This window comes from Hyla sarda, chromosome 2 (genome assembly GCF_029499605.1).
Source record: "Hyla sarda isolate aHylSar1 chromosome 2, aHylSar1.hap1, whole genome shotgun sequence".
Taxonomy (NCBI): Eukaryota; Metazoa; Chordata; class Amphibia; order Anura; family Hylidae; genus Hyla; species Hyla sarda.
In genome coordinates, this window is record NC_079190.1 from 279335647 (window position 1) to 279347925 (window position 12279).

Sequence of the window (12279 nt, forward strand, 5' to 3'; positions counted from 1 at the left end):
GCATGAGTCAGAAATGCTTGCTGATAGGACTGATCGAGAAAAATACAATAGAAAGAAGCATATTTTTCATTAACATACTATTGGAAAGTTATTCAACATTCATTAATCTAAAATATATCAAAAGTTTATTTGATGAGAGGTACCCTTTAATGTTTGGGCTTTGTCAGGGCTGCCATCAAAAATTTTGGAGCCCCTTGCACAGCACCCCAAACCTGTTACTGAATAAAATAAACTATACAAAAGACTATGGGGGGCATTTACTAAGGGGTTTAGTCATTTTTTTCTGACTATTTTTGGCGCAAAATTGTCGCAATTGCGCCTACCCTATAAATTGTGCGACTTTCCCTAGCAAGAGCTAGAAAGTCAAATTTTTTTTTCCCGCTTAATTTACGCAAGTTTTCAGTTTTGACTTGCAGTGGTCAGGAATTTATTAACTGAGACAGTCGCAGTTGCGCAATAAACTGTCGCAACGGCCGTAAAAATTGACTAAATTTACTCCAGCTCCAACATGGAGCAGGAAAAGCTGCTGCCGCCCGGGCTCCGACATACTTTCTCCCCGCTACCCTCACTGCGCTACCGGGACACTGCAGTGATTTATATCCCCCCCTCTCACCTGCCAGCGCCACACAACTCCCATCTGTCTGCTGTTGCAAGACTACAAGTCCCAGCATGGCCTTACAGTGAGGACACGCTGGGAGTTGTAGTCTTGTAGCAGCGGGAGCTGAGCGGCGCGGGCGGGAGACAAGGGGAGGGGGGGGGGTAGCGGGGAGGCCGTGTGAGGAGCCCGGACGGGAGACAAGGGGGGTAGCGGGGAGGCCGTATGAGGAGCCCGGGCGGCTGCACTGTAATGTCAGCCCGGGCTCCTGCCCTGAGAGCCATAGGCTTTGGCTGTCAGGGCATGCTGGGTGTTGTAGTTTTGCAACAGCTGGAGGGCCACAGTTTGCAGACCACTGGTGTGTGGTCTGTAAACTGTAGTCCTCCAGCTGTTGCAAAACTAAACAGCTGAAGGGGACCGGCGAAGACGTTCACTTACCCTTCCGAGGCTCCAGCGACGATCGCTGACGGAGATCGTCGCGCGGCAGTGTCGCGCGGCAGTGTCGTGCAGCGCTGGATCCTACGGAAGCCGGTAAGTTGCGCAAGCTTCCCAACCAGGGTGCCTCCAAATGTTGCAAGACTACAACTCCCAGCATGCCTGGACACCCTTTGGCTGTCCGGGCATGCTGGGAGTTGTAGTTTTGCAACAGCTGGAGGCACCCTTGCTGGGAAACACTGGCCTAAAACAGTGTTTCCCAACCAGGGTGCCTCCAGATGTTGCAAGACTACAACTCCCAGCATGCCTGGACAGCCTTTGGCTGTCCGGGCATGCTGGGAGTTGTAGTTTTGCAACAGCTGGAGGCACCCTTGTTGGGAAACACTGGCCTAAAACAGTGTTTCCCAACCAGGGTGCCTCCAGATGTTGCAAGACTACAACTCCCAGCATGCCTGGACAGCCATTGGCTGTCCGGGCATGCTGGGAGTTGTAGTTTTGCAACAGCTGGAGGCACCCTTGTTGGGAAACACTGGCCTAAAACAGTGTTTCCCAACCAGGGTGCCTCCAGATGTTGCAAGACTACAACTCCCAGCATGCCTGGACAGCCATTGGCTGTCCAGGCATGCTGGGAGTTGTAGTTTTGCAACAGCTGGAGGGCCACAGTTTGCAGACCCCTGGTTTGTGGTCTGTAAACTGTAGTCCTCCAGCTGTTGCAAAACTAAACAGCTGAAGGGGACCGGCGAAGAGGTTCACTTACCCTTCCGAGGCTCCAGCGACGATCGCTGTCGGAGATCGTCGCGCGGCAGTGTCGCGCGGCAGTGTCGTGCAGCGCTGGATCCTACGGAAGCCGGTAAGTTGCGCAGGCTTCCCAACCAGGGTGCCTCCAGTTGTTGCAAGACTACAACTCCCAGCATGCCTGGACAGCCTTTGACTGTCCAGGCATGCTGGGGCTTGTAGTTTTGCAACATCTGGAGGCACCCTGGTTGGGAAACACTGTTTTAGGCCAGTGTTTCCCAGCCAGGTTGCCTCCAGATGTTGCAAAACTACAACTCCCAGCATGCCTAGACAGCCTTTGACTGTCCAGGCATGCTGGGACTTGTAGTTTTGCAACATCTGGAGGCACCCTGGTTGGGAAACACTGTTTTAGGCCAGTGTTTCCCAGCCAGGTTGCCTCCAGATGTTGCAAAACTACAACTCCCAGCATGCCTAGACAGCCTTTGACTGTCCAGGCATGCTGGGACTTGTAGTTTTGCAACATCTGGAGGCACCTTGGTTGGGAAACACTGTTTTATTCCAGTGTTTCCCAGCCAGGTTGCCTCCAGATGTTGCAAAACTACAACTCCCAGCATGCCTAGACAGCCTTTGACTGTCCAGGCATGCTGGGACTTGTAGTTTTGCAACATCTGGAGGCACCTTGGTTGGGAAACACTGTTTTATTCCAGTGTTTCCCAGCCAGGTTGCCTCCAGATGTTGCAAAACTACAACTCCCAGCATGCCTAGACAGCCTTTGACTGTCCAGGCATGCTGGGGCTTGTAGTTTTGCAACATCTGGAGGCACCCTGGTTGGGAAACACTGTTTTAGGCCAGTGTTTCCCAGCCAGGTTGCCTCCAGATGTTGCAAAACTACAACTCCCAGCATGCCTAGACAGCCTTTGACTGTCCAGGCATGCTGGGACTTGTAGTTTTGCAACATCTGGAGGCACCCTGGTTGGGAAACACTGTTTTAGGCCAGTGTTTCCCAGCCAGGTTGCCTCCAGATGTTGCAAAACTACAACTCCCAGCATGCCTAGACAGCCTTTGACTGTCCAGGCATGCTGGGGCTTGTAGTTTTGCAACATCTGGAGGCACCCTGGTTGGGAAACACTGGCCTAAAACAGTGTTTCCCAAACAGGGTGCCTCCAGATGTTGCAAAACTACAAGTCCCAGGTTGGGAAACACTGTGCCCGGCCTCCGCCCCACCTTACTGTAAGGGCATGCTGGGAGTTGTAGTCCTGCAGCTGGGGGCAGGGGACAAGCTTGTCACATTTATTATCACCTGCTCACACATCTCCTGCACCACACAACTACAACTCCCAGCATGTCCTTACTGTAAGGGCATGCTGGCAGTTGTAGTCGTGCGGGGGGGCGGGAGATGTGTGAGCAGGTGATAATAAATGTACTAACCCATTTTTTTTGTTTTCTTCTCATTTCAGATCCGTTTATCCTGTGGACTCCTTCGGATTCGGTGGACTACTTCGATGACCAGCGTTTTTCTTTGTTTGATTTTAATAAAATGGTTAACGAGGGCTTGTGGGGGAGTGTTTTTTGTAATAAAAATTTTTTAAAACCTGTTGTGTTTTTTTCTTACTTTACTAGACAGGCTTAGTAGTGGAAGCTGTCTTATAGACAGAGTCCATTACTAACCTGGGCTTAGCGCTAGCCACAAAAACAGCTAGCGCTAACCCCCTATTATTACCCCGGTACCCAACGCCACAGGGGTGCCGGGAAGAGCCGGTACCAACAGGCCTGGAGCGTCAAAAATGGCGCTCCTGGGCTTAGGCGGTAACAGGCTGGCGTTATTTAGGCTGGGGAGGGCCAGTAACAATGGTCCTCGCCCACCCTGGGAACGTCAGGCTGTTACTGTTTGGTTGGTATTTGGCTGAGAATGAAAATAGGGGGGACCCTATGCGTTTTTTTTTAAAATAAATAATTAAATATATTAAAAAAACGCATAGGGTCCCCCTATTTTTATTCTCAACCAAATACCAACCAAACAGTAAGAGCCTGACGTTACCAGGGTGGGCGAGGACCATTGTTACTGGCCCTCCCCAACCTAAATAACGCCAGCCTGTTACCGCCTAGGCCCAGGAGCGCCATTTTTGACGCTCCGGGCCTGTTGGTACCGGCTCTTCCCGGCACCCCTGTGGTGTTGGGTACCGGGGTAATAATTGGGGGTTAGCGCTAGCTGTTTTTGTGGCTAACGCTAAGCCCGGCTTAGTAATGGACTCAGTCTATAAGACAGCTTCCACTACTAAGCCTGTCTAGTAAAGTAAAATAAAAATAAAACACAACAGGTTTTAAAAAAAATTTATTACAAAAAACACTCCCCCACAAGCCCTCGTTAACCATTTTATTAACATCAAGCAAAGAAAAACGCTGGTCATCGAAGTAGTCCACCGAATCCGAAGGAGTCCACAGGATACACAGATCTGTAGAAGAAGTAACCAAAAAAAAAAAAAGTGTAAGTACATTTAGGGAGAAAAAAACTGTGTTAAAAAAATGTAATAAACACACACACACACACACACTAAACGCCGTTTACCACTTCTGAGCCATGACTACAATTTACAGTGATCCCTCAACTTACAATGGCCTCAACATACAATAGTTTCAACATACAATGGTCTTTTCTGGACCATCGTAAGTTGAAACCAGACTCAACATACAATGCTACAGACAGTCCAGATCTGTAAAACGTGTCAATGGCTGGAAGAACCAACCAATCAAAATGGGCATTCACTGGTAAAACCCCTGTATTACTGAAGTGTATGCACTGACTGGTATTACATGTTCTGTACACTTTACCTGTATCAGGGTTAGCTGCTCTTTTGGACACCAGGTGAGGGCAACTCCATTACTTGTTTTGGACATTGCCTGTACTGTACAGGACCCCTGAAGAAGCTCCTGTCCTCTACATAGACCAGTGTTTGCCAAGCAGGGTGGCCCCATTTTTTGCAAAACTACAACTCCCAGCATGCCCGGACAGCCTTTGGCTGTCCAGGCATGCTGGGAGTTATAGTTTTGCAACAGCTGGAGGCTCACTGCTTGGGAAACACTGACATAGACAGTGATTTACAGCTCCCAGCAGATCTTTCTTACTTTTATATGTAAGGATTTGCTTTATCTATATCAGTTATCTACTTATTTTTCTTTGTCACTTTTTCCTATTTTTGGATGACATTTTGGTGCCTTTAGAACCAATTACCCTGTTTCCATAGAGTTATGGTCTCAACATACAATGGTTTCAACTTACAATGGTTTTCCTGGAACCAATTAATATTGTAACTTGAGGGACCACTGTAGTTATTGAATTATTTAGATGTGGTGAAAAAGCTAAAAAAAAACTCAAAAACAAAAGATCCAGAAGGAAACCAGCAGCCAAACCTATTCAGACAGCAGGAAAAAGGAACAGACTATTTTTTCTACTACATGAAGTAAATTTCCCACTTTTGCCTATGTGTGCCAAATTTATTAATGCCGTGCAACAATTTAGTAAATTTGTCGCACATAGTCAAAAATGAAGTAGAAAAAAACAGGGTAAAAACCAGACTACATAGTAAAAGATTAGTAAATGCCCCCCTATATTCCCAAATACATTCACCATACAGAGGTAGATACCAGCTGTGCACAGGATCTGTATACCATGTAAGTGATTATATACAGGATCATATAGGGGTATATACCAGCTGTACACAGGATCTGTATTCCATATGAGTGATTATATACAGAACCATATAGAGGTAGATACCAGCTGTACACAGTACAGAAAGACAAAGAAAGTAACAGCACAACTCCAAGGTTTCGGTGTTCAAATCAGGGCTGAAGATTTATTGCACCACAAAACATAAAGCACTTTATGTTTTATGGTGCAATAAATCTTCAGCCCTGATTTGAACACCTAAACTTTGGAGTTGGACTCCATAAGTGATTAAGGGTACGTTCACACCTGCATATTTTATGCTGGAGATTTGCTCTTGCAGATTTTGCTACCGCTTAAAGTCAGTGGGCAGCAAAATCTACTAAAGCAACTAAATCTGCAGCAGAAAATACGCTAGTGTGAAAGTAGCCTAACAATTAAATCTATGGACTCACAGATTGTTTCTTTTCTGATCAGCTCTTTCCTTTTCTTCACCATTAAATCAGACCAACAGGACAAACATGTTAGACTCCGCATTTTTCCAGTGCCCTCCAGTGCCAGTGCCCTCCTCTACACAATCTCTCCTTCTATAGGCCTCCATAATATAAAAAATGCCCCCATGGTGTCCCGCTCAGTAAAAATGGGCACGTAGGTAGCCAAGTAGTCAGGTATGTAGGTAGGTAACTATCCAGGTAGTTATGTAGCCAATTTTTTTAGGTAAGTAAGTAGGTAGTCAGGTATGTAGCTAGGCTGCTAAGTAGGCATTTATGTAGATAAGTTAGGTAGCCCGGTATGACAGTAGGTGAGTGTTTCCCAACCAAGGTGCCTTTGACTGTTGCAAAACTATAACTCCCAGTATGTTCAAACAACCTTTGGCTGTCTAGGCATGCTGGGAGTTGTAGTTTTGCAACACCTGGAGGCACCCTGGTTGTGGAACACTGTAGTTTTCCTACATCTACAGAGGAACATACATCTACAGTAGCCCACACCTTTACCCCACCTCCTCACCGTGTGGGTCAATTACATTTGTGCCGAGCCAGCCCTTTCAGTTCTAGCCTCCTGAATGCCACGGCTTCCTCGAGGTTGAGGCGCTCCACTCCTTCTCAGAAACTGAGGAGCTGGCCGGCGTCTTCTGGAGAATTCCGGTCCCCGACGCGCGCCGATCGGGGATCGGACTGGGATGCCTGGTGAAATCATTCAGCAGGCATCCCGTGCGAATGCTCAGGGGGGTCATCAGACCCCCCCATGTCGGCGATCGCCGCAAATCGCAGGGGTGAATTCACACTTGCGATTGGCGCAATTCCGGGTCATTTAGGTCTATGGTGACCCAGTGACCCGGAAAATAAGGAGGATCGGGGTTGTTCAAGACACCCACGATCCCCCTGAAGGGATAGGAGTGAAGTGGCAGTGGTGCCACCCCTCCTATCCCTGCTATTGGTCGTCAATAAGGGTGCAGGGGGGTTAACTTTCGGTTTCCCCGTTCTGCCCACCCACAATAGGCGGGGCAGGATGGGGAAACCGACAGGGACCGGCGCCGAAGATCCACTTACCCATCCGATGGCAGCAGGTGATGAGGATCGGTGGGCGGCGATGTCGTGCGGCTGGCTCCCTGGATCCTACGGAAGCCGGTGAGTTGCCTAGCAACATCTGGAGGGCTACAGTTTGAGACCACTATACAGTGGTCTCTAAACTGTAGCCCTCCAGATGTTGCAAAACTACAACTCCTAGCATGCCCACACAGCAGTTTGCTGTCTGGGCATGCTGGGATTTGTAGTTTTGCAACATCTGGAGGGCCATAGTTTGGAAATCACTGTGCAGTAGTCTGCTGGGAGTTGTAGTTGCATACCTCCAGCTGTTGTATGCTGGGAGTTATAGTTTTGCAACAGCTGGAGGCACACTGGTTGGAAAATACTGAGTTAGGTAACAGAACCTAACTGAAGGTTTTCCAACCAGTGTGCCTCCAGCTGTTGCAAAAGTACAACTCCCAGCATGCACGGTCTGTCAGCACATTGTACTGTAGACAATGTTCTGTAGTTTTGAAACAGCTGGAGGTTTGCGCCCCCATGTGAATGTACAGGGTTTACAGTAAGTTCCCTGCTTGAAGTTTGATCTGTGGCAAACTCCTAGAGGGAAACTCACTGTAAACCTCTGCCAGTGCGAATGTACCCTAAAAACACTACACTACACTCACACATAATAAAGAGTAAAACACTACATATACACCCCCTTACACTGTCCCCCCACAATAAAAATCGTACGGCAGTGTTTCCAAAATGGAGTCTCCAGCTGCTGCAAAACAACAACTCACAGCATTTCCGGACAGACACTGACTGTCCAGGCATGCTGGGAGTTTAGCAACAGCTGGAGGCACCCTGTTTGGGAATCACTGACATAGAATACCCCTATATCCACCCCTATGCAATCCCTAATTTAGTCCTCAAATGTGCAAGCCGCTCTCTCACTTCGGAGCCCTGTTGTATTTCAAGGAAACAGTTTAGGGTCACATAAGGGGTATTTCCGTACTCGGGAGAAAGTGCACTACAAATTTTGGGGGGCTTTTTCTCCTTTAACCCCTTATGAAAAGGAAAGTTGGGGGCTACACCAGCCTGTTAGTGCAAAAAAATTAAAATGTTTGCACTAACATGCTGGCGTTGCCCCATACTTTTTATTTTCAAAAGCAGTAAAGGAAAAAAAGACCCCCAAAATTTGTAATGCAATTTCTCCTGAGTACGGAAATACCCCATATGTGGGCATAAAATGTGGGCTTTCCAAAAGCCAAATGTGATTCCTTCTCTTCTGAGCATTGTGGTGCGCCAGCAGAGCACTTGACATCCACACATGGGGTATTTCCATACTCAGAAGAGATGGGGTTACAAATTTTGGTGGGCATTTTCTCATATTACCCCTTGTAAAAATTTGGGGGCAAATTAGCATTTTAGTGAAAAAAAAATCCTTTACACATCCAACTTTAACGAAAAGTCGTCAAACACCTGTGGGGTGTTAAGACTCACTGTACCCCTTGTTACGTTCCTTGAGGGGTGTCTTTTCCAAAATAGTATGCCATGTGTTTTTTTGTTTTTTTCTGTTCTGGCACCATAGGGGCTTCTTAAATGTGACATGCCCCCCAAAACATTTTCAGAAATACTCACTCTCCAAAATCCCACTGTCGCTCCTTCCCTTCTGAGCCCTCTAGTGCACCCACAGAGCACTTGACATACACATATGAGATATTTCCTTACTCAAGAGAAATTGGTTTACACATTTTCGGAAGATTTCTCTCCTTTTACCCCTTGTAAAAATTCAAAAACTGGGTCTACAAGAACATAACAGTGTAAAAAATGAAGATTTTGAATTTTCTCCTTCAATTTGCTGCTATTCCTGTGAAACACCTAAAGGGTTAACAAACCTTTTGAATGTCATTTTGGATACTTTGAGGGGTGCAGTTTTTAAAATGGGGTCATTTATGGGGTATTTATAATAAGAACGCGCTTCAAATACACTTCAAAACAGAACTGGTCCCTGAAAATTTTCGATTTTTAAAATTTTGTGAAAAATCTGAAAATTGCTGCTATACTTTGATGCCCTCTGATGTCTTCCAGAAGTAAAAACATGTCAACTTTATGATGCAAACATAAAGTAGATATATTGTATATGTGAATCAATATATAATTTATTTGGAATATTCATTTTCCTTATAAGCAGAGAGCTTCAAAGTAAAAAAAAATGCAACATTTCCAGTTTTTTCATCATTTTTTGGAATTTTTTACCAAGAAATGATGCAAGTATTGACAACATTTTACCACTAACATAAATTAGAATAAACTATTTAAAAACTATCTCGGAATCAGAATGAAAGGTTAAAGCATCCCAGAGTTATTAATGCTTAAAGTGACAGTGGTCAGATGTGCAAAAAATGGTCGGGTCCTGCAGTGAAAATTGGCTTGGTCCTTAAGGGGTTAAGGTCTAGAGAAAAAACTTTAATTATTATGTAAATATTGGTAGCATGTCAGGCTAGGTGTGGTGTGCAGGTGTGCAGCAGGCTATTTATAATTTTATGGTGCCTGGCCTAATTCCGATGTAACCTTTTATTTTAATTATTTAAAACAGCATAATGGCTAAAGTAAATCCCCAGGAAGGATTTTGTTTTGGGACAGACAAGTAATGGTATAATATAACTAACAAGTATACAACTCCCTACCTTCTGACTAAAGTGATTATTTTTAATCTACAATGTTCATAGTGTAACCTATATTTGTTTTAATATAGCACAACATCTTGTTTGTAAGGTCATTTGTGACAGGTGTTGTAGGTCAGTCTCATTCAGACATATGTTTCAGCATTACAACAGACCTTGAAAAAAGTGGGTTTTAATATCTAAATACCTAAACCTAATAATGCCTTCTATTTTGTAATGACACTGTAATACTTCAACCCCATTTTCCTAAAAAAACATAATCCTTGATTTTATAAAATTCTGTATAGTTCTGTTTAGTAGAGTGGAAAGAATACTATCTGTAAGTGGACTATCTGTAAGCATGCACATATTGACTATTTTTTCATACCAAACCTGGGACAGTTTTCCCTTCTCTCATGAATCTAAATATTTTTGATTCATCCAAACCTGCCTACTATTTTTTTTATTTAAAAAGAGATGAACCCAAGTACTGTTAAATAAAGCAAACTAGTGCTACAAGAAAATAATGTCAACATTTAAAATTGGCCTCCCAGATTCCTAGAAATACACGCTAATTAAATTCTTAGAAAGTGTATACCCCATATCAAATCATTTACCATTTGATGTTTTTTTTTATCAGTTTTTTTTAAATATCTTCAAATGTATTGGCTGTGCAATTATATAGTATCTGGGGTAGAATAACCATTATAGGTGGTCAAAATAAAGCGATTTTAGATTACTGATTTTGTACAAAAAGTTTTAGATTTTTTTTAAGCAGTACAAAAACATAAAAGTATCTAGCCATGGGTATCATTTTAATCACATTGACCCACAGAATAAAGAACACATATCATTTTTACCGTAAATTGTACAGTGTGAAAAATAAACCCTCCAAAATGTGCAAAATTGTGGTTTTCATTAAAATTTCCTCCCTAAAAAAATATTTTTTTGTGTTCGTGGTACATTTTATGGTAAAATGAGAGGTTTCATTACAAAGTACAATTGGACATGCAAAAAAAAAGCCCTTATATGGATCTGTAGATGGAATTATAAAAGAGTTATGGATTTTAGAAGGCGAGGAGGAAAAAACTAAAGCACAAAAATAAAATTGGCCTGGTCCTTAAAGGGGTACTCCGCCCCTGGCATTTTATCCCCTATCCAAAGGATTGGGGATAAGATGTTAGATCGCCGCGGTCCCGCTGCTGGGGACCCTGGGGATCGTCACTGCGGCACCCCGCCTTCATTCTGTGCGTAATAACGCGTAATGACGCTCTGTGCGTAATGACGGGCGATACAGGGGCCGGAGCAGCGTGAGGTCATGGCTCCGCCCCTCATGACATCATGGCCGGTCCCCTTAATGCAAGTCTATGGCAGGGGGCGTGACGACCGCCACGCCCCCTTCCCATAGACTTGTATTGACGGGGGTGGGCCGAGACGTCACGAGGGGCGGAGCTGGCCCCTATATTGCCCGTCATTACGTGCAGAGCGATCTCGCTCTGCGCAGTAATGATAGCGGGGTGCCGCAGCAGTGATCCCCGGGGTGGAGTACCCCTTTAACCCCTTAAGGACCAAGGACGTACCGGTACGTCCTTGGTCCTGCTCTTCTGATATAACGCGGGGTTACACAGTAACCCCGTGTCATATCACGGCGGGCCCGGCGTCATAGTGAAGCCGGGACCCGCCTCTAATAGCGCGCAGCGCCGATCGTGGCGCCGCGCGCTATTAACCCTTTAGCCGCGCGCTCAGAGCTGAGCCGCGCGGCTAAAAGTGAAAATGAAAGTTCCCGACTAGCTCAGTCGGGTTGTTCGGGATAGCCGCGGCTAATCCCGGCATCCCGAACAGCTTACAGGACAGAGGGAGGGCCTCTTCCTGCCTCCTCGCTGTCCGATCGCCGAATGACTGCTCAGTGCCTGAGATCCAGGCATGAGCAGTCATGCGGCAGAATCGTTGATCACTGGTTTCTCATAGATCACTGGTTTCAACATAGAAGATCAGTGTGTGCAGTGTTATAGGTCCCTATGGGACCTATAACACTGCAAAAAAAAAGTGAAAAAAAAAAGTGAATAAAGATCATTTAACTCCTCCCCTATTAAAAGTTTGAATCACCCCCCTTTTCCAATAAAAAAAAAAAAACACAGTGTAAATAAAAATAAAAATAAACATATATGGTATCACCGCATGCGGAAATGTCCGAATTATAAAAATATATCATTAATTAAACCGCTCGGTCAATGGCGTGCGCGCAAAAAAATTCCAAAGTCCAAAATAGTGCATTTTTGGTCACTTATTATATCATTTAAAAATGAATCAATAAGTCCTATGATCAATAAGTCCTATCAATGCAAAAATGGTACCGTTAAAAACTTCAGATCACGGCGCAAAAAATGAGCCCTCATACCGCCCCATACACGGAAAAATAAAAAAGTTATAGGAGTCAGAAGATGACAATTTTAAACGTATTAATTTTCCTGCATGTAGTTATGATTTTTTCCAGAAGTCCGACAAAATCAAACCTATATAAGTAGGGTATCATTTTAATCGTATGGACCTACAGAATACATATCAGGTGTCATTTTTACCAAAAAATGTACTACGTAGAAACGGAAGCCCCCAAAAGTTACAAAACAGCATTTTTTTTTTCAATTTTGTCGCACAATGATTTTTTTTCCCACTTCACCA